At 34.3% G+C, this 24,117-nt stretch overlaps 1 protein-coding gene across 1 annotated transcript in view; it reads left to right on the plus strand.

Annotated features, from left to right (window-relative positions):
- Nucleotides 1–18,580: 18,580 nt before the first annotated feature.
- LOC122047025 (serine/threonine-protein phosphatase 4 regulatory subunit 3B) overlaps nt 18,581–24,117 on the plus strand; it is a 39,672-nt gene continuing 34,135 nt past the window's right edge. Inside the window, exons 1-2 of the mRNA XM_042608040.1 lie at nt 18,581–18,637; nt 23,251–23,330. The gene's annotated coding sequence lies outside the window, so the exon portion shown is untranslated. The remainder of the gene's footprint in view (nt 18,638–23,250; nt 23,331–24,117) is intronic.

Genomic DNA, 24,117 nt, shown 5'->3' on the forward strand with positions numbered 1-24,117 from the left:
TTTGGTGAAACCTAAAATGAATTTATGTTAATATCTTTTTTTCTATTCACATTAAAAATAATTCCAAGATTTATTAGTAATTTCACAAGCGAAACAATAAGTGATCTAGAGTTCGAGACTCAGCTGTGGCGTATTATTATGAATTTTTCTCATCATTAATTTTCTCTGATTGTTTTATATAAAAAAATATAATTATCTTTAGTCCCACATCTTATAATTGACAACACTATGATCAAAGAAACTTCTATAAATATTTTAGACAGACAATGTTAAAAAAAATATTTTTCTTAGTTTTTTTATTAAGATAAATATAATATTAAATTAAATTAATTTTTTTCATAGGAAGTCCGTACTGGGATTCCAAATAATTAATTTTTTATTCTGATCAAATTTGATGAATAATCATTTGACCTTAACTATCATAATTAAGCATACGAATCTAAGCATTAGAATTAAGCATACTTTGTGCACGTATCACTAGTTTTAATTAAATATATCAATCATTCAACTAAGTTTAAACAGATGATAGGGTGCGAGGTATTGGGGAAGTGAAAAGATTTTTAAGGATTGTGACCCAATCTTAAGAATTAATTATCGAGCGCGCTTCGTAATTTAATATAAATAGTTTTAAGAAAATCATAGTAATTTCTTTTAAAATACACAAGAAGATATTTTTAATTTACCTGTGTTAAATTAAAAGATTATTATCTATTTATTATTTCAAATTGTTTAGACCTACGTTTACTATGAAAAACTTGTAATTTATAAATACGTTTCTCGGACAAAAGAGAAAATAAATCATAGGCGAAGTTTTTATTATTTTTATTAAAATAATTTTATTTTATTATACATAAAAACTACTGAAAAAGAAAGAAAATTAATTTTATAAAATTAAAATCGAGGAAAAAATAATGCTGAGACACGCGCGTGAGTCGGCTCTGTCCCAGCTCGACAGCCACGGATCACTTGTTCGATTCAGACGCAACATGGGAAAAACTCCAGCCCGTTTTCTCACGGTTCGGCCGAGCCGCGCCCGCCTCCTGGCCCTCAACGGTGTCTATTTTAGTAACAACACACAATTCGACAGTTTTGCTGCCGCTCCAGGACAGGCCTCAGGTATTTTCAACCGTAAACGACGCCTCACGTCGACGAAGCAGCTTCTACTTCCCCGAACCCTAGCTCGAACGAGACGGCTTTATCCACGCCGTTCGAGCAGCGGGGGCATTCCCGTAATGTCATACAAAGCAAAGCAAAGCAAAGTCGTTCGCTGACGATTCCTTCCAGTGTGCCTCCCACCGCGTGAGCGATGGAGTCGAAAGAGGAAAGAAGAGGTTGAGTTCGGGCTTCTCCTGCGGCCGTTAGGGTTTCTACCGCCCTGTCCATCTAAATTCTTCCCCGCGTACTCGCCTCCTCGGCTTCTGCCGGCCCTTTTCCAGTTTTCGGGGTTCCTCCCTCCCCCTCGATTCGTCGCGAGAGAGGAGCTGCCGCGACGGCGAGCTGGTGATGGGCACCGGGGGCAAGGCACCTAATCCCGCTTCCAGCTCCCTGGTTAGTTTTGTTTTTTCGATGCAAGAAATCTTGCTTCGTGTTGTGGGATTTGGGCTTTTTTGTTCGATGCCCTAGTATTGTGATTGGCAGCTTATTGTAGTGAATTCTCATAATTGCACGGTTATTGGCTATCTCGAAATACTTTGTCTGATTTTGTTTTGGTTTAGTTTCCTTTTCTTGGTTTGTACTGGGTACTCGCGCCATTTGTGCAAACATTCACTTTGTTTTACTGCTTCTTTACCTTTGAAATTCATGTTGTCTTCTCCGAGTTAATGTAACTACTGGGTTTCCAGCGTATGCTTGTCTCCGTTTCTTTGATTTAGGACCTATGGGTTTGGTTATTGCAGGTATCTTGTGCTGTGGTAATTTTGTTTCGGATCTATAATTTTCAATAAAATGCCTGGCTTTCTCTGAACTGCACTTTTAACTCACTTTCTCTACTTCGTTGTTGCTCACTTAATGTGGTACAGTATGGATAGGGATCCTTCAATTGAGACAGCCTGTCTTAACAATTTTACTATATGTTTAGTAATGAGAGTAAAGACTGAGTGGCAATGCATTATGTGAATATTTCTTGTCGAATTTTTCAAATCTAAAGATTTGAATAGTTTAAAAAACCCTTTTTGGATCTGTTGCTTGATAATATGATAATTCCTAGTGTGAGTGGGTGGGTTAAGTTATATACCCAGATGCTTCCATTTAAATTATTGTGGAAGGTTCTTAATAATGTAGGATTTGTGAACAATGTAAGTTAAATTTACCTTGGTGGAGTTTTTATTTTTATTTGGCTTCTAGATACGTTCACAGATGATACCTATTAACTTACCACAGCATGATTGTGCCAAACTTCAATAACTCAGAGCAAAAAGATGATTTCTAAGGTATAAGCTGCTCTTGAAGAAAAAATGGGGAAAACTCCCTTTCTCAGTTTTTGATGTTCAATTTGTCAGTTGAGAGCTAACTATCATAAGAAATTTTATTATAGAATGTTAGGTTCTGCATAGAGCATTTGCATCATTCACATTTAGCCCTTTAACTCAGTGATATATCCCTTTGTCATGGTTTCTTTACCATCTTGAAGCTAATTTCTCCTGCCCCCTTCCTACTCACTCTCTGCTGTGACATTGGATAGGAAACTATGCTATTGATACTCTTTGTTTTGCCCATTCTAATATTCATGCTAAATGCAGACATTTTGAGACAAACACTGGCATCTCTATTGACCACATATAAGCACTTAAAATGAGATCCATGCCTATATTGGATATTTGAACTTAAGTTCAAGTAACATGGTGAGAAATGTAGTGAAATAAATGTGGCAAAATCAGACATGGTTGATTGTGAGTCCTGAGTTAGTATCTTCTATGTACATTATACAGTTCTTTTTTCTTTCCTTGCTTATTACGGAACTTCCATCTGCATCTCCATCTCTTATCATGGTTTTCATCATTTAGTGTTTTTTGAGTTTGATTAATCTCTGATGGTTATGGATGATTTTTGATTGCAAGGGGCAATTCAGGTTTGTAAGAAATATGACGTGAATTGTGATTTCCTCTATGTTCCAAAGGTTCTTGTAGCCTCTTCTTTGCTGCAATTCTGTTATTGGGATAAGCTCCATTTGAATAGTTTTTTTTTAATGATTACAATAGATGGACTATCTTGACGGTCTATTTTCCTTTTTATAATTTATGGATGCTTTTATCCATCTTACTATTTAGTTTGATGTTATTGCTTTGGTTTGGTTTTTTTGGTTGATTCAACTATGATGGGCCTTGTTTCAATTTTGTATCACTAATTATTTTGTTTACAAAATGGTTTAGCGTGTTAAGGTTTACCGATTGAATGATGAAGGCAATTGGGATGACCATGGAACAGGGCATGTCAGGGTTGATTATTTGGAGGTTTTTTACTCTCTTTCTGTATTGTTTCTTAATTTTTTTTATTATGTTTGAAGATTAGGATTAAGCAATTCCCATTAATTTTGTGTAAATGTGTTAAGGCCTTTCTTAATGTTTATTAGTTCATTCTTATCTTTGATGGTTAAAAAAAGTTTATAAATGAAAAAAAATAGGCTTGCAAAGTAATGTTGCTGAGTGTTATGGGTTATAGCATTTTGTTTATACTGATGTTATTGAACACCATGGTCTTGTAAAGTAAAGATGTCATGCATGCTTTCATATAAGCATGTCGGACTTTTCAAATCCTATTTGCCACTATAAAGACTATTAGATATAAGAAATAATTGGGCATATTTTGTATTAATTACATAGTGGTATTGTTATAAGTAACAAGACTACTAGACCTTGTCTGATACCTATATTTATGAATAATTAGTTAGGTCTATGACTATGTTTACAATGGTTACTGCAACTAGAGAGGATGGAGGGTGATGAATGAGGGAACAAAAAGGGGAGGAAGAGGAGGAAACAAAGTTGTTTACGTAGGTGTTAGAAATGGGAAGAAAGAAAGGGAAGAAATAACCAAATTATCCTTTGCTCCTCCCTTGTCTACTTATCTACAACCTCCATCTTATGGTCGTAGATGACGACCAATGATCGAAACCCATAGCATTTTCCTCATTAATATGCCATGCAACACCTCCTCCCTTGTTTCCATGTTGTGCTGCTGCCTTTCATGTAGTCTTCTTCTTCTTTGTGGATGTATAAATTCAAAATTGTAGGACAATTCCTTGATGCCATAGTGTACTGTGGACCATGAGACTGGTCCTGTCACAATGACTAGGTTGACGGCGATAGCATCATTGGGGAGGTAGCTGATGGAGCAAGTCATGGTTGAAACTTACAAGTAGAGCTAAGAAGGGGGAGTGAAAAATTCGATTTCAACTTCTGAACTTGAAAGTTTGTCTATAGTGGATATTTCAGATAGGCTTCCTCTCCCTCCCTCCATGTCCGCCTAAGTTTGGGTGAAGAGTTTTTAGAGCAAACTGATTCTGTGGTCTTCTTCAAGTTTCCTTTCCCACAATAGTATACTTGTAGGACTAACAGAAGTCTTCTCTGTGTGACCCTCTCCCCTTCCTTTGCTAACACTGACTTCCCCCCCCTTTGAAGTAAACCAACCTGAAAGACCACAAATACACGAATCTCCAATAGTGAATAATAACAATATGGTGTTCCTTCCGCAACTTCATGATGCCATTAAAAGTTCAGTAAATATCTTAAATCCACGGTACTAGTCCCAAGTGACAAAATGATGGCTACTAGGGAAGTGTAGGGAAGTGTCAATCAGTGGTAAAATATCTACAGTTTCAATGTGCTAGTCTGAATCAGCACACATGTTGGTTAGCCTAATAACATACTTCGACATTTAGTTCCCTGAAAATATTTTTTGTAGGTAGTTATTTTGTATGCATACTTGAACATATTTCTTTTCCCTTTCCATTTGATCTTATGACATCCTAATAATTTAAGGGTACTGAGGATCTTGGCCTAATTGTGGTTGACGAAGAAGATGATGAAATCTTACTTTCACATTGCATCTCTTCAAATGATATATACCGAAGGCAAGAAGGTGATGCTATTGTTTAATTTATAGATGTAAGCTGGTAACTTGTCTCTAAGTGATTTCATGAGTTTCTGAAACTCCCTTTTCTGTTTTATAGAGACCATAATCTCATGGAAGGATCCAGAACTAGATGTGGAATTTGCACTGAGTTTTCAAGAGGTTCCAGGATGCTGTTATATATGGTAGTTGATTTTGGCATTGCTAGCTCAACTGGTTCTTGGGAATTTTTTTTTAAACCTGTATAATTTGAAATTTACTTGGACATCATTCTTACATATTCAGGGACCAGGTGTGCGAAATTCAGAGGAACCTTCATTTTAGTAGTCTTGGTGGTAAGCTAATCTGTAGAATTTTCTTTCTTTTTCTATTTTTTTTAATAAAATTTGTTTACTACTCTATTTATGTCTTTTTTAGATGTTGAGATTGGCCCCCGTCCAGCATCAGAAAATATTGAAGTCTCTCACTCTTTACTATCACATGGTAAATTTATCGTTAGTTGCCCATTATGCTATTTGCTATTTATTTTACAATTATGTACAAGGTCAAACATTTGTCAGGCATAATTTTTCTGTAACAAATGGTTTTGCACAATATTCACTTTTAGTCGTCTAATTATTGAGATAAGATCCGTTTCAAGGTTTTCAAATAATCAAGTTGATGGATGCCCAATGTTATTATTTATGCCATGCTTACTTGAAGAAGAGGAAATAGGAGAGAAATGAAGTAGTTTAAGTGAAAATAAGATAAAAGAAAAGAATTGTAATATCTTATTTCTCCTCTATTTCATTTTTTTTTTTGCTTAGACAAAATCAAAAGAATAATAATTAGTATACGTTTGTGTTTATTGGGTGCTAAAATTTATTTCCCTTCATTTCTGTTTGTTTCAGGCAGAAATAAATAAGAAGAATTGAGCAAAATAAATTCTTTCCTTTTCTCTATTTCCTTTCAAGTAAACTAAATAAATTGAGGATGTTATTTATTTATTTTTCCTTTCGATCCAAGTAAACACGGGATGTGTTAAGGTATCTATTAAAGAATCTAATGCTTGGCTTATTGATCCCTTGTTTCCTTAAGAGTTTACTTTCTGAAGAAGTATTCGATAATTCATTTAGTTGGTTAATTTCTTTGAAATGAGGTCTTCAAATATAAAAATTGGTAAAATTAAACATAAAAAGTTAAAAAGAAATATGAGTCATCTATGAAATCTCATCTTCATTTATTAAAAATTAAAAGTATCGAGGCAAACATAAAAACAAATCACATTACAAAATTGATTCAAAAATATTATATAAAATAATAATAATGTTTTCCCTATTAAAATAACTACAATAACAACCACGCCTTTATTCCACTAAGTGGGATCGACTATATGGAACCTCTTATACCATTGACCTCTATCCCTTGCTATATCCTTATTTATATTTAAAATTAATTTTATCCTATTTTATCATTGCTAATCAAGCCTTCTTTGATCTTTGTTGATAATATTTGTCATGGTCTCACATTGCTTAATTGAGTCTTTTGTTGGTCACCTAAGTATATGTTCATATTATCTTAAACACGTCTCTTGGAGTTTTCCTACAATAGATGCAACCTCAAATTTCTTCCTAGAGTTGAAACCTATTGAGATGTATCTCTCAATGTGATAATACAATATGTACATATCAAACATCTTCACCATGGTACAAATCTCATTGTGATGAGATCTTAAGTGTGACAATTTCATCAATGAGTTTTGATATCTAGTCTCTTGTCATTGATTGTTGGGGATGGATTGTTTCATCCTAACCATATAATTCGTTAGTGACCCTTGAACTCATTGGTTGCTCCTACTACTAACTTCCATCTAGCATTGTTAACATTTCCAAAACTTATGCAAGTTTGTACATTGTCGCTTTCACATTATCTTCCTCACAAACCATGATCATCAAGCAATGAAGACCATCTTCAAATTTGGTGCTTCTTGACTAAAATGGTAATTCACTTAGATCCAATGAGCCTTTGCTGCATGCATCCATTGAGATGCTTGTATTTAGTGGTCGCAATCAAGACATCGGACCTTGTGTCCTTTTGACATTGATATCAACATCACAAGATTCAAGAGATCTAGCTCTTGTTGCAGTTGTGCTAGACTAGGCCCAATTGTTTAGCAGGCAATGCTATGGTTGTAGCAAGACCTAGGTAAATAGCATCAGTTAAAAAGCATGCGAGCGGACCATAGAGAAGAACAAAAAAGAAAGCAAAAATAAGTTAGCTACATAATAATAGGGAAAAGGCTTGTAGTTTAAATAATAATATAGGTTGCCTTTTTAAATGGGTGCAATGATAAATATCAAAAATACAAACATCAGATACAAATTTGTGCGAAGAGAAGAAAAATTAAAATAGAAGAAAGAAGAGAAGGCAACAAAAAAAAAGGGTTGGAAATAGCATGGGGTTTAATCAAAGACTTGAAGCTTAGTATTTTCTTCCTATGCTGAAAGCATTTGTGAAACACTCTCTTCATCACAGCAAACCAACATTCCTTCATAACCTTTGTTCTTCTCCAGTATCTTAAATTTCAAATTTTCTCTCCTTTTGCCTAACATTGAAGTTCCCCAACTTTATTTTATTGCCAATTCCTTCTTTGTTGTTTTCTCTCTCACTTGTAGTAAATGTTAGAAATTTTTTCTTTCATTTAATATCTTCTGTCTCAGAAATGTTGTAGAAGGCCCTGATCTTTATTCATCAACCAATCTTTTATTCACAATTTGATGATTTTTTATCTTCATTATTGTGAATTTGAGAATTTCATATTTTGTTTATCTTCATTTGAGGGAACTAATAAGAAAATATTTATGTGTGTTTCCCAAAAGTTTAGTGGCAACTTATTTTGTGTAGTAAATTGGGTATTATTGATGCCTATGCTCCAACATAAGGGAAGTGTGAAGAGTAAATTTATCACATGACTTATTAGGCTATTATCTTTATGTTAGTGGCTTGTATATAAAATAACTATTTTCATTCTAATTAATTCAATAGTTCTTTTCCTCTAATCTTCTTAATGCTCCAAAAAATTGCTCTAATTATTATATAACTAAATGTCTAAGGCAACTTTAGGTGTAATTCAACTCTTTGAGGTTGTTTGTGATAGGTCCATGCTCTGCCTCCATGAATAGTCCCTTTACTTTCATCATGTCCGTTAATGTTAGTTTGTCTTGACAACTTTCGTCATGTCTGATAATGTTAGTTAGTCTTGACAAACTACTTGAGGCATGCAATTTGGGTACCACTGCATTGTAGGACAATGGTGGTGGGCAAGCACTGATGCAACCCTTGTCAATTTCAAAATTTTTCATATTCATCTGGATGCACCACAGGATCTTTGCTCGGGTATTCTGCCCTGCCCTAGAATGACTTAGGTCATCTAGGTGATGTGTTTTGATTTCATTTTCTACTCTTTCTTGAGGGAAAACATCTTTGGCTTCTCTGAGTATTATCCATTTGTCTTTGATCGTGTTTCCTTAGAAGAAAACATTGGTGCAAGGAATCCCTTTGCAGCAAAGAAATCATCCAGCACAGTGTCCCTTCATTGTATTAATTTGGGTATTGGCAATTTCATTGAAAATTTGATTTTTTTGCCATTTTTTCTTACATTTTTTTGGTCTTTTAATGCCTCGATGGATTATTTTTTAAATTTAAGATTCTCTTCCTTTCCTTCCTTTATCTTTGGCTAATTTTACTTTGTTTGATAGGGCTAGGTGTCAGTAAAAGTGATTCTAGAAGCCATTGTATATGTAGTTTTAGCGCTTTGCTTTCTGCAGATACCCTTGATTTGCTTTGCTTTGATTAATTTTTTATTTCTTTTTTGTCTCAAATGATTCTGAATTGACAAGTAAGTGATTGGATACTATTGCCATATATGATATAAAGAGGGAAGAGGGTGCAGGGTTAAAATTTACACAAACAAATGATATTGTTTTTGCATAACATGATATCAGGATAGTACTATGAAACAAAGCTTGTTTTATTTGATTTTATGCGTCAGGAGTGCATTTCAATGTTACACTTTTTCCCTACCATAACACAAGACTCTTTGTGATATTCATCTCATGAAAGAGAATGAAAAAAAGATAAGTTTTCCTTACTTGATTATATCAGAAAGGAATTTTAGGATTTCTATACCTTAGAAGAGATAAATATATAAAACAACAGAAATACCATAGTACTTCATTACTCTCCACTAAAGCGAGGATGATAAATGAATCATTCAATGATCTGGTTCAGATAAATTTTTATTTCTTTGATAGAAGCCTGAGTTGTATAGCAAGGTATTGACTTTTGGATGTATTCCTTTCATTTTTATTTGCAATATATTTGGATATCTCAATCAGACAAATTGAAACCAACTTCATTTTCCTTTGTTCCTTTCCATGGATGCTTGAAAGCCCATATGAAACCTAGTTGAGTGTGCAAGATCTTGAATTTCATACTAAAAGAAAGTCCTATCTTCTCTATATCAGTGATAAGGTTACTTCTTCACTCCTCTCGTTTCTCTCCCTTTTTACTGCTGATGGATGCTTGCAAATTCTTTGATGTTATGTATCTTTATGGATTCTTGGCATTGGAATTTCCATGAGATGACAATCTGTGGAGTGATTTTGATTTTCCAAAGTTACATTTTATTTTATTTAGCAAGAAAATTTTCTTTATCTACATAATGTTGCAAGGAAAACAACCTTTGCAACTTGAGTGGCGTCCAGAATGCTAGGATTGGTAATACACAATAAACCAAGGTTACGAGCATGACCGTTTATCTTAGGCATAATATAGATGTTTTTTTTGTAGTAATGTTGTTCCGATAGGTTCCTTGTCAACTCTTTTATGTAGGTAAATTTAGATGGGCATTTCAGTTTTTTTTCTAAAAGAATTTCCTTGTTTTACTTGTCTTCAATTGAGTACCTTGCTCTGTCTCTGTGAATTTTGTAGGCTATTTCTTTCTATTCTCTTTTATGTTATTAGTTGTGTATCATACACTTTAAAAGTATTTGCTGTTTGTAATCTGGAATTTGACTGTACATGATCAGATTTTGGCTACACATTGCAGATGAGTCACTTCGTGCTGCTAATAGTGAACTGAGAGAACTTCCTTCCATTTCATTATCCAGCCTTCCTATAATTTTGAAGGTTTGACTCGTCAAAAATCTCATTTTTTTTCTTGATCATGATCCTCTGTTCAGGCTTTTCCCTAACTAAATAGGTGAAATAAGTGCTTCAGTATTGTAATACTATTTTTGCCTATTTCTTATGGCATTGGAGGATACTTTAATGTCCTTCCCATCTCTGGAACAGTGATTGTTTTTTTTGTTTGAATATTATGCTGTCAATTGATGCACCGTAAGGAGGCACACTATGGTGTATAGCCATTTATCTAGAAAGTCTTGCGACAATGAAGTTGCCTTGTGATTTGGTGGTCACCGGTTCGAGTTGCAGAAATAGCTGTTTGCAATGCAGGATAAGGCTGCATACACTAAGCCCAATGTGGTTCGATCTTTCCTCGGGGCTCGTATTGGCTAGAGCTTCATACACCGAGTTGCCTTTTTTTTTTCTTGTAGTTGAATCTTCACGTCTTCCAATGCCTTTGTTGCCATTTTATAAGGAGTCATAAAAATGGACTGCGTGCCACGTTGTAGGTCAATGGAAAATTCACCTTAGTGGTAAACCTTACATATCATCGGGGAATACACTTTGAGGCACCCTAACTTTCTAAACTTGTTCAGATAGCTGCTTTGCGACATGTACCTCTGTGGTCACTATAGATAACAAATAATCCTCACACTCGACCGCAACTGAGGTGCTTAGAGCGGTGGGGTGATAGATATACTCAAATCTCGAATCCCAACAAACTCCAATAGGTTGATCTTAAGGTTTGTAGGTTACCATCTTAGCTTAGCAGTCTATTATGGTGCTGTTCTGTGATAACCAATCCAGTCTTAGAATGATGTGAAGTCCAGACCAACAAATTCACCATTAAAGTATGATTATTAAACTCAATAACAACCCCTTATCTTCTATTTTGATCTTAATATAGGCGTCAAGATGGTCAAACCACAAATTCAAGGAGTTGGTTGTCTCCCCAACTTGATCATAAATTGAGGTGATTTGAATGAAAGTACTGCCAGAGTCAATCAATATGTCAACAATAATACCAAAAACAATAATAACACCTCTGAACACTGTCCCACTGGCCTTCTGTGCCGCCTCATGTCTCAAGACATAAGGATGATCAGCCAGTTACCCCTACTGCTGACTTATTTGAAAATGTTGCTGGGTGACTGATTGTTGTTAGGATGGTTAATGCTTCTGCTCAGATGGCTAACAGCGTTACGAGGTCGATATTACTATTAAGGTTGTAAATGGTACAACACTTTGCTGATTATTTTGTTTGGGTTTATTGATATTATTGCTGGGCTGGTTAGCTATTGTTGTTTACCCCTCTGTGGTCAATTTTGTTGCGGGTACTGTTGAGATTGAAACTGTCCAGCTTGAGGCCTTAGGAGTTGATGCTGCACCTTCGATGCACAATCTTTGTATGGTGACCAGGCTGCTTGGAGTAGAAATAAATGTTTGTGTCCATGACCACCATAGCAGGAACATCTATTTTGACCCCCTTCATGTACAAGAATCTTGACGCGAGGATTTGTTAGGCTGGCTCTAAATGTCTTAGCCTCCTGCAGTTGGAAGGGCTTTCTAGTGGCACCTTCTCTAGACTGCGACCACTTAATTGTCAACCTGTGCCCCCTGACACTGAGATGAGACTTGCTATCACTTTAAGCTGAGAACAACTCAAACTCAACACAATAATCTACTACACTTAATCCCTCTGTTAATGCTCAAGAATTCCTGTTGTTGAAGGCATTCTGGAAAGCTTTGGGATAATGTGTACTCTCGATAGTCTCCTTGATTCTCCTTAAATAAATAGAAAAATACCATAGGTCAATTTCTGAACCTCCCACCAAATGTCTCTCCTCTAAAGCTCTAGGTGGCTAGCTTCATCTTGATAGTTGTGGAACTCAAAAGTGCTCTCCAGATTCTCCATCAAACTGTAGACCTCACACTGGTCAATTCTCCCAATGAAAGGGATTAAACGATTGCTCGTCAACTTGGAAGCTTCAAAACACTAGTTTTTTTATATCCACACTCCTGTTGGGAGTGAATCAAATCAAGATTGATTTTTTTCTTTGGCAGGGCCAGTCTCTGAAACAACTGCTCGTTGCAAATCTGGCCAACCTCCACCCCCATCACTATGGCTAGATTGAGCGTCAAAAGAAAAATCTATGGCTATGATAGGATGGCGCATATACCACTTTTTTGCTTTAACTTACCCATAGTGAAAGCATGGTGATGTGCTCCACCTTGAGTCCTCTAGTAGAGCACCGCTAATCATGTCCTGACATAACAATTTCTAATTTATTAAGGAAATTAAACCCCTAAGACTTATTGCTTAGAGATGCTCCTCATCAGTGTAAGACTAAAAATTGAACTCTCAGCTAACATTTTCTTTCCAGTAAGGAATCAAAAAACACAATTTGTGTCTTTATTATAATAGATATCCTTTGGATTCTCCTTTCCAACGAGTAAAAAATTTATACTTTGTTCTTTCTTCCTTTTTGTTGCTCTTTCTTTCGAACAAGAAAATATCTTAGTTTGTCATAAAGGATGATGCCTACGTTTACGTTATAGTCATTGGGTGTGAAAGTGGTAATGTTGAGGATGAATCTATATAAACTCAATTCGTGACAAAGTCAACGTACAAAAATAGAGACTCAGTATGAAAATAGAGACTCAGGTTTCTTGTAGTAAATTAGCAAATGCATGTTCTTTAATTTAAAAATTCAACTATTGTTTAAATCAGATGGCAAGTTAAGTATATTATAATTGTTTTTCCTGGTAGCTAAATAAACTAGACATGAATCCTCTAAAAGTATTTGATATGCAACAATTTAAAAATTATTGGGAATATACTAGGTACTTTATAATCATTACACTTTTGCACAGTTGAAGCCTCATTTGGTCCATAGGAGCAAATAAGGAAACTAACTTAATAGGCTAGATTAACTATAAAGGATCTTATTCTAATAAAAGTTTTAATTCATTGACCAATTTTAAAGTTAGTATATGACATTTTTATCTCATTATGTTTAACTTACTCAAAACTGTTCAAGATGAGGCTTTTTAAGGTTACATCATCAATGAATCTATCCAATTGGAGTGCTCTTTTAAGATGCCCCTAGAATGCTTTTTTTAGGCTTTAGTTTTCAGGAGGCCTTTTTAAGCTCAACCTTTTTATTTCAACTAAACGTTGTTTGATCGTGAGCGAACTACAAGCTTTAGATATTGTTTCGTTATACTTGAGGAAGACTGATTTGAGTTTACAAACTTAATATGAAATCGTCTTTTAAATATGCTGGAATACATTTTTCTATTAGTTTTCATTTCATTCTATGCTAGCGAATGGTGGGAGCTATTTGTATTATGTGATGGTGATTCTAAACATTTTATCAAAATTCACTTGCGACATCAACCATGTTTTTGTTTTATTGCTAACAAATCATATTTGTTCAATTGAGGATAATGTATATCAGCTATTAATTTTCACCGTTTCCACTTTTGATTCATCTTTGTGGATCTCTTTCGGGGTTAAATAAATGCGCCCCACCCCTCCAAAAAGTCTTAATCAAGTTATGCTCAGATTCACATGTTCGACTTGCTATTCTTCCAAAGTTTATTCAATAGTTACGGAATATTAAATATAAATTATTATTCAATAATATCACAGGCAAAAATAATCTTATCCATATGACATTGAATTTATCTTCTATTTTAAAATATGATTTTTAAATATTAATTTATAATAGTTATAACTGTAGTATTGTTACACAGTCTAGAGGGGAAGGGAAGTGAATAGATTTTCTTGCATTTTTTTGTAATCATAATACGCAATTTGTTCAAAAGTATATACACAAAAAAAGGGCAGCCCGGTACGTGAAGCTCTTGCAATGTGGGGTCTCGGAAAGGGCCTATTGTACATAGCCTTATCCTTCTTTGCCAGAGGTTCTTTTCGCGACTCAAACCCATGACCTTTAGGTCAAACAACAACAACTTTACTATGACGCCAAGTCTCCCCTTCTCTAGAAGTATATAGACACTTGTGTTAAAATCAAAGTTCTAATAAAATCCATATGGAATAAGAGAGAGAATAATATGATGCTAGTAGAAGAGTTTAATGCGTCACGGGCATTGAGCCTCAATAGTTTTTCAACCATGTATCTTTTCCTGCATTGTAATTGTGGCATTTTTTTTGTTTCTTTGATATATTAAATGAAATTATTGGGAGATGAACCTAGTGTGTGGTTGGTCAATAACTCGGAATAGCATGTGTTTGTTTTGTTTGCCTACTTTTCATGCTTGGTTTGTGACACTTATGATTAAAATCATATTCCTGTTCATTTATCATCCTGCAGACTGTAATGGATTGTGGGATTATGGATCAAATGCGGGTTGGAGAATTGATCTTGAAAGATGTAAGTTTGTTACTAATGTTAATACTACTATCTGAGGGATACACTCAAATTTCTAATATTGATTACATTTGCACTTTTTCTCTTTTGGCTAAATTTTCTTTTATTTGGTTTTACTTTTAGCAATGATGTTACATGATCACTTTATGGACATTGAGAATGCATGCTTAATAAATTTGACCTCTTTGGTTCATTTCTCAGGGAGTCTAGTATTGTGTGTAAATTGAAAAAAATACATGTTTATGACCCTTGCCACATATGTTTCTGTTGGTTCAAACAGTAAATGCCTAAGTTGAGTATACTCCTGCTAAATCAATGAAATTATATTGTAGTAATTAGGTTGTCATGTGCATCACCTCCAGTACAGTCTTTCATGAGTGGAGAATGAGATTCTTACATTTTCTAGAAAGCAATTGACAATATCATTGATAGTATTGATGAGGTCCCAAATGAATATATTTATAACAAGCTCGTGATTTAGGATATCTAGAGACCAACTTGAGGAGCAATGATACCTTTTGGTGAATATATGGTGTAGGTGGGTTAATTTGTGAATGTTATTGGTGTAATATATACAGGTAGAAAAGTAATATCTGACTAAGGAAATTAATTCTCTCATCAAAAGGATGTTTGGCTTGTTGAAGATGCTTCCATTTAAATTATTGTGGAAGGTTCTTAATAATGTAGGATTTGTGAACAATGTAAGTTAAATTTACCTTGGTGGAGTTTTTATTTTTATTTGGCTTCTAGATACGTTCACAGATGATACCTATTAACTTACCACAGCATGATTGTGCCAAACTTCAATAACTCAGACCAAAAAGATGATTTCTAAGGTATAAGCTGCTCTTGAAGAAAAAAGGGGGAAAACTCCCTTTCTCAGTTTTTGATGTTCAATTTGTCAGTTGAGAGCTAACTATCATAAGAAATTTTATTATAGAATGTTAGGTTCTGCATAGAGCATTTGCATCATTCACATTTAGCCCTTTAACTCAGTGATATATCCCTTTGTCATGGTTTCTTTACCATCTTGAAGCTAATTTCTCCTGCCCCCTTCCTACTCACTCTCTGCTGTGACATTGGATAGGAAACTATGCTATTGATACTCTTTGTTTTGCCCATTCTAATATTCATGCTAAATGCAGACATTTTGAGACAAACACTGGCATCTCTATTGACCACATATAAGCACTTAAAATGAGATCCATGCCTATATTGGATATTTGAACTTAAGTTCAAGTAACATGGTGAGAAATGTAGTGAAATAAATGTGGCAAAATCAGACATGGTTGATTGTGAGTCCTGAGTTAGTATCTTCTATGTACATTATACAGTTCTTTTTTCTTTCCTTGCTTATTACTGAACTTCCATCTGCATCTCTATCTCTTTTCATGGTTTTCATCATTTAGTGTTTTTTGAGTTTGATTAATCTCTGATGGTTATGGATGATTTTTGATTGCAAGGGCAATTCAGACTTGTAAGAAATATGACGTGAATTGTGATTTCCTCTATGTTCCAAAGGTTCTTGTAGCCTCTTCTTTGCTGCAATTCTGTTATTGGGATAAGCTCCATTTGAATAGGTTTTTTTTTAATGATTACAATAGATGGACTATCTTGACGGTCTATTTTCCTTTTTATAATTTATGGATGCTTTTATCCATCTTACTATTTAGTTTGATGTTATTGCTTTGGTTTGGTTTTTTTGGTTGATTCAACTATGATGGGCCTTGTTTCAATTTTGTATCACTAACTATTTTGTTTACAAAATGGTTTAGCGTGTTAAGGTTTACCGATTGAATGATGAAGGCAATTGGGATGACCATGGAACAGGGCATGTCAGGGTTGATTATTTGGAGGTTTTTTACTCTCTTTCTGTATTGTTTCTTAATTTTTTTTATTATGTTTGAAGATTAGGATTAAGCAATTCCCATTAATTTTGTCTAAATGTGTTAAGGCCTTTCTTGATGTTTATTAGTTCATTCTTATCTTTGATGGTTAAAAAAAGTTTATAAATGAAAAAAAATAGGCTTGCAAGGTAATGTTGCTGAGTGTTATGGGTTATAGCATTTTGTTTATACTGATGTTATTGAACACCATGGTCTTGTAAAGTAAAGATGTCATGTATGCTTTCATATAAGCATGTCGGACTTTTCAAATCCTATTTGCCACTATAAAGACTATTAGATATAAGAAATAATTGGGCATATTTTGTATTAATTACATAGTGGTATTGTTATAAGTAACAAGACTACTAGACCTTGTCTGATACCTATATTTATGAATAATTAGTTAGGTCTATGACTATGTTTACTATGGTTACTGCAACTAGAGAGGATGGAGGGTGATGAATGAGGGAACAAAAAGGGGAGGAAGAGGAGGAAACAAAGTTGTTTACATAGGTGTTAGAAATGGGAAGAAAGAAAGGGAAGAAATAACCAAATTATCCTTTGCTCCTCCCTTGTCTACTTATCTACAACCTCCATCTTATGGTCATAGATGACGACCAATGATCGAAACCCATAGCATTTTCCTCATTAATATGCCATGCAACACCTCCTCCCTTGTTTCCATATTGTGCTGCTGCCTTTCATGTAGTCTTCTTCTTCTTTGTGGATGTATAAATTCAAAATTGTAGGACAATTCCTTGATGATAAAAATGTTATTACAATTTAAATCTTCTTTTCCTTTCATTTATTGTTTGTTGGGAACTGCCATAGTGTACTGTGGACCATGAGAGTGGTCCTGTCACAATGACTAGGTTGAGGGCGATAGCATCATCGAGGAGGTAGCTGATGGAGCAAGTCATGGTTGAAACTTACAAGTAGAGCTAAGAAGGGGGAGTGAAAAATTCGATTTCAACTTCTGAACTTGAAAGTTTGTCTATAGTGGATATTTCAGATAGGCTTCCTTTCCCTCCCTCCATGTCCGCCTAAGTTTGGGTGAAGAGTTTTTAGAGCAAACTGATTCTGTGGTCTTCTTCAAGTTTCCTTTCCCACAATAGTTTACTTGTAGGACTAACAGAAGTCTTCTCCGTGTGACCCTCTCCCCTTCCTTTGCTAACACTGACTTCCCCCCTTCGAAGTAAACCAACCTGAAAGACCACAAATACACAAATCTCCAATAGTGAATAATAACAATATGGTGTTCCTTCCTCAACTTCCTGATGCCATTAAAAGTTCAGTAAATATCTTAAATCCACGGTACTAGTCCCAAGTGACAAAATGATGGCTACTAGGGAAGTGTCAATCAGTGGTAAAATATCTACAGTTTCAATGTGCTAGTCTGAATCAGCACACATGTTGGTTAGCGTAATAACATACTTCGACATTTAGTTTCCTGAAAATATTTTTTGTAGGTAGTTATTTTGTATGCATACTTGAACATATTTCTTTTCCCTTTCCATTTGATCTTATGACATCCTAATAATTTAAGGGTACTGAGGATCTTGGCCTAATTGTGGTTGACGAAGAAGATGATGAAATCTTACTTTCACATTGCATCTCTTCAAATGATATATACCGAAGGCAAGAAGGTGATGCTATTGTTTAATTTATAGATGTAAGCTGGTAACTTGTCTCTAAGTGATTTCATGAGTTTCTGAAACTCCCTTTTCTGTTTTATAGAGACCATAATCTCATGGAAGGATCCAGAACTAGATGTGGAATTTGCACTGAGTTTTCAAGAGGTTCCAGGATGCTGTTATATATGGTAGTTGATTTTGGCATTGCTAGCTCAACTGGTTCTTGGGATTTTTTTTTTAAACCTGTATAATTTGAAATTTACTTGGACATCATTTTTACATATTCAGGGACCAGGTGTGCGAAATTCAGAGGAACCTTCATTTTAGTAGTCTTGGTGGTAAGCTAATCTGCAGAATTTTCTTTCTTTTTCTATTTTTTTTTAATAAAATTTGTTTACTACTCTATTTATGTCTTTTTTAGATGTTGAGATTGGCCCCCGTCCAGCATCAGAAAATATTGAAGTCTCTCACTCTTTACTATCACATGGTAAATTTATCGTTAGTTGCCCATTATGCTATTTGCTATTTATTTTACAATTATGTACAAGGTCAAAAATTTGTCAGGCATAATTTTTCTGTAACAAATGGTTTTGCACAATATTCACTTTTAGTCGTCTAATTATTGAGATAAGATCCGTTTCAAGGTTTTCAAATAATTAAGTTGATGGATGCCCAATGTTATTATTTATGCCATGTTTACTTGAAGAAGAGGAAATAGGAGAGAAATGAAGTAGTTTAAGTGAAAATAAGATAAAAGAAAAGAATTGTAATATCTTATTTCTCCTCTATTTCATTTTTTTTTTTGCTTAGACAAAATCAAAAGAATAATAATTAGTATACGTTTGTGTTTATTGGGTGCTAACATTTATTTCCCTTCATTTCTGTTTGTTTCAGGCAGAAATAAATAAGAAGAATTGAGCAAAATAAATTCTTTCCTTTTCTCTATTTCCTTTCAAGTAAACTAAATAAATTGAGGATGTTATTTATTTATTTATTTTTCCTTTCGATCCAAGTAAACACGGGATGTGTTAAGGTATCTATTAAAGAATCTAATGCTTGGCTTATTGATCCCTTGTTTCCTTAAGAGTTTACTTTCTGAAGAAGTATTCGATAATTCATTTAGTTGGTTAATTTCTTTGAAATGAGGTCTTCAAATATAAAAATTGGTAAAATTAAACATTTAAAGTTAAAAAGAAATATGAGTCATCTATGAAATCTCATCTTTATTTATTAAAAATTAAAAGTATCGGGGCAAACATAAAAACAAATCACATTACAAAATTAATTCAAAAATATTATATAAAATAATAATAATGTTTTCCCTATTAAAATAACTACAATAACAACCACGCCTTTATTCCACCAAGTGGGATCGACTATATGGAACCTCTTATACCATTGACCTCTATCCCTTGCTATATCCTTATTTATATTTAAAATTAATTTTATCCTATTTTATCATTGCTAATCAAGCCTTCTTTGATCTTTGTTGATAATATTTGTCATGGTCTCACATTGCTTAATTGAGTCTTTTGTTGGTCACCTAAGTATATGTTCATATTATCTTAAACACGTCTCTTGGAGTTTTCCTACAATAGATGCAACCTCAAATTTCTTCCTAGAGTTGAAACCTATTGAGATGTATCTCTCAATGTGATAATACAATATGTACATATCAAACATCTTCACCATGGTACAAATCTCATTGTGATGAGATTTTAAGTGTGACAATTTCATCAATGAGTTTTGATATCTAGTCTCTTGTCATTGATTGTCGGGGATGGATTGTTTCATCCTAACCATATAATTCGTTAGTGACCCTTGAACTCATTGATTGCTCCTACTACTAACTTCCATCTAGCATTGTTAACATTTCCAAAACTTATGCAAGTTTGCACATTGTCGCTTTCACATTATCTTCCTCACGAACCATGATCATCAAGCAATGAAGACCATCTTCAAATTTGGTGCTTCTTGACTAAAATGGTAATTCACTTAGATCCAATGAGCCTTTGCTGCATGCATCCATTGAGATGCTTGTATTTAGTGGTCGCAATCAAGACATCGAACCTTGTGTCCTTTTGACATTGATATCAACATCACAAGATTCAAGAGATCTAGCTCTTGTTGCACTTGTGCTAGACTAGGCCCAATTGTTTAGCAGACAATGCTATGGTTGTAGCAAGACCTAGGTAAATAGCATCAGTTAAAAAGCATGCGAGCGGACCATAGAGAAGAACAAAAAAGAAAAGCAAAAATAAGTTAGCTACATAATAATAGGGAAAAGGCTTGTAGTTTAAATAATAATATAGGTTGCCTTTTTAAATGGGTGCAACGATAAACATCAAAAATACAAACATCAGATACAAATTTGTGCGAAGAGAAGAAAAATTAAAATAGAAGAAAGAAGAGAAGGCAACAAAAAAAAAAGGGTTGGAAATAGCATGGGGTTTAATCAAAGACTTGAAGCTTAGTATTTTCTTCCTATGCTGAAAGCATTTGTGAAACACTCTCTTCATCACAGCAAACCAACATTCCTTCATAACCTTTGTTCTTCTCCAGTATCTTAAATTTCAAATTTTCTCTCCTCCTTTTGCCTAACATTGAAGTTCCCCAACTTTATTTTATTGCCAATTCCTTCTTTGTTGTTTTCTCTCTCACTTGTAGTAAATGTTAGAAATTTTTTCTTTCATTTAATATCTTCTGTCTCAGAAATGTTGTAGAAGGCCCTGATCTTTATTCATCAATCAATCTTTTATTCACAATTTGATGATTTTTTATCTTCATTATTGTGAATTTCATATTTTGTTTATCTTCATTTGAGGGAACTAATAAGAAAATATTTATGTGTTTTCCCAAAAGTTTAGTGGCGACTTATTTTGTGTAGTAAATTGGGTATTATTGATGCCTATGCTCCAACATAAGGGAAGTGTGAAGAGAGAATTTATCACATGACTTATTAGGCTATTATCTTTATGTTAGTGGCTTGTATATAAAATAACTATTTTCATTCTAATTAATTCAATAGTTCTTTTCCTCTAATCTTCTTAATGCTCCAAAAAATTGCTCTAATTATTATATAGCTAAATGTCTAAGGCAACTTTAGGTGTAATTCAACTCTTTGAGGTTGTTTGTGATAGGTCCATGCTCTGCCTCCATGAATAGTCCCTTTACTTTCATCATGTCCGTTAATGTTAGTTTGTCTTGACAACTTTCGTCATGTCTGATAATGTTAGTTAGTCTTGACAAACTACTTGGGGCATGCAATTTGGATACCACTGCATTGTAGGACAATGGTGGTGGACAAGCACTGATGCAACCCTTGTCAATTTCAAAATTTTTCATATTCATCTGGATGCACCACAGGATCTTTGCTCGGGTATTCTGCCCTGCCCTAGAATGACTTAGGTCATCTAGGTGATGTGTTTTGATTTCATTTTCTACTCTTTCTTGAGGGAAAACATCTTTGGCTGCTCTGAGTATTATCCATTTGTCTTTGATCGTGTTTCCTTAGAAGAAAACATTGGTGCAAGGAATCCCTTTGCAGCAAAGAAATCATCCAGCACAGTGTCCCTTCATTGTATCAATTTGGGTATTGGCAATTTCATTGAAAATTTGATTTTTTGCCATTTTTTCTTACATTGTTTTGGTCTTTTAATGCCTCGATGGATTATTTTTTAAATTTAAGATTCTCTTCCTTTCCTTCCTTTATCTTTGGCTAATTTTACTTTGTTTGATAGGGCTAGGTGTCAGTAAAAGTGATTCTAGAAGCCATTGTATATGTAGTTTTAGCGCTTTGCTTTCTGCAGATACCCTTGATTTGCTTTGCTTTGATTAATTTTTTATTTCTCTTTTGTCTCAAATGATTCTGAATTGACAAGTAAGTGATTGGATACTATTGGCATATATGATATAAAGAGGGAAGAGGGTGCAGGGTTAAAATTTACACAAACAAATGATATTGTTTTTGCATAACATGATATCAGGATAGTACTATGAAACAAAGCTTGTTTTATTTGATTTTATGCGTCAGGAGTGCATTTCAATGTTACACTTTTTTCCTACCATAACACAAGACTCTTTGTGATATGCATCTCATGAAAGAGAATGAAAAAAAGATAAGTTTTCCTTAGTTGATTATATCAGAAAGGAATTTTAGGATTTCTATACCTTAGAAGAGATAAATATATAAAACAACAGAAATACCATAGTACTTCGTTACTCTCCACTAAAGCGAGGATGATAAATGAATCATTCAATGATCTGGTTCAGATAAATTTTTATTTCTTTGATAGAAGCCTGAGTTGTATAGCAAGGTATTGACTTTTTGATGTATTCCTTTCATTTTTATTTGCAATATATTTGGATATCTCAATCAGACAAATTGAAATCAACTTCATTTTCCTTTGTTCCTTTCCATGGATGCTTGAAAGCCCATATGAAACCTAGTTGAGTGTGCAAGATCTTGAATTTCATACTAAAAGAAAGTCCTATCTTCTCTATATCAGTGATAAGGTTTCTTCTTCACTTCTCTCGTTTCTCTCCCTTTTTACTGCTGATGGATGCTTGCAAATTCTTTGATGTTATGTATCTTTATGGATTCTTGGCATTGGAATTTCCATGAGATGACAATCTGTGGAGTGATTTTGATTTTCCAAAGTTACATTTTATTTTATTTAGCAAGAAAATTTTCTTTATCTACATAATGTTGCAAGGAAAACAACCTTTGCAACTTGAGTGGCGTCCAGAATGCTATTGCTAGGATTGGTAATACACAATAAACCAAGGTTACGAGCATGACCGTTTATCTTAGGCATAATATAGATGTTTTTCTTTTGTAGTAATGTTGTTCCGATAGGTTCCTTGTCAACTCTTTTATGTAGGTAAATTTAGATGGGCATTTCAGTTTTTTTTCTAAAAGAATTTCCTTGTTTTACTTGTCTTCAACTGAGTACCTTGCTCTGTCTCTGTGAATTTTGTAGGCTATTTCCTTCTATTCTCTTTTATGTTATTAGTTGTGTATCATACACTTTAAAAGTATTTGCTGTTTTTAATCTGGAATTTGACTGTACATGATCAGATTTTGGCTACACATTGCAGATGAGTCACTTCGTGCTGCTAATAGTGAACTGAGAGAACTTCCTTCCATTTCATTATCCAGCCTTCCTATAATTTTGAAGGTTTGACTTGTCAAAAATCTCATTTTTTTTCTTGATCATGATCCTCTGTTCAGGCTTTTCCCTAACTAAATAGGTGAAATAAGTGCTTCAGTATTGTAATACTATTTTTGCCTATTTCTTATGGCATTGGAGGATACTTTAATGTCCTTCCCATCTCTGGAACAGTGATTTTTTTTTTTGTTTGAATATTATGCTGTCAATTGATGCACCGTAAGGAGGCACACTATGGTGTATAGCCATTTATCTAGAAAGTCTTGCGACAATAAAGTTGCCTTGTGATATGGTGGTCACCGGTTCGTGTTGCAGAAATAGCTGTTTGCAATGCAGGATGAGGCTGCATACACTAAGCCCAATGTGGTTCGATCTTTCCTCGGGGCTCGTATTGACTAGAGCTTCATACACCGAGTTGCCTTTTTTTTTTCTTGTAGTTGAATCTTCAAGTCTTCCAATGCCTTTGTTGCCATTTTATAAGGAGTCATAAAAATGAACTGTGTGCCACGTTGTAGGTCAATGGAAAATTCACCTTAGTGGTAAACCTTACATATCATCGGGGAATACACTTTGAGGCACCCTAACTTTCTAAACTTGTTCAGATAGCTGCTTTGCGACATGTACCTCTGTGGTCACTATAGATAACAAATAATCCGCACACTCGACTGCAACTGAGGTGCTTAGAGCGGTGGGGTGATAGATATACTCAAATCTCGAATCCCAACAAACTCCAATAGGTTGATCTTAAGGTTTGTAGGTTACCATCTTAGCTTAGCAGTCTATTATGGTGCTGTTC

This window comes from Zingiber officinale, chromosome 2B, assembly GCF_018446385.1.
Source record: "Zingiber officinale cultivar Zhangliang chromosome 2B, Zo_v1.1, whole genome shotgun sequence".
NCBI lineage: Eukaryota > Viridiplantae > Streptophyta > Magnoliopsida > Zingiberales > Zingiberaceae > Zingiber > Zingiber officinale.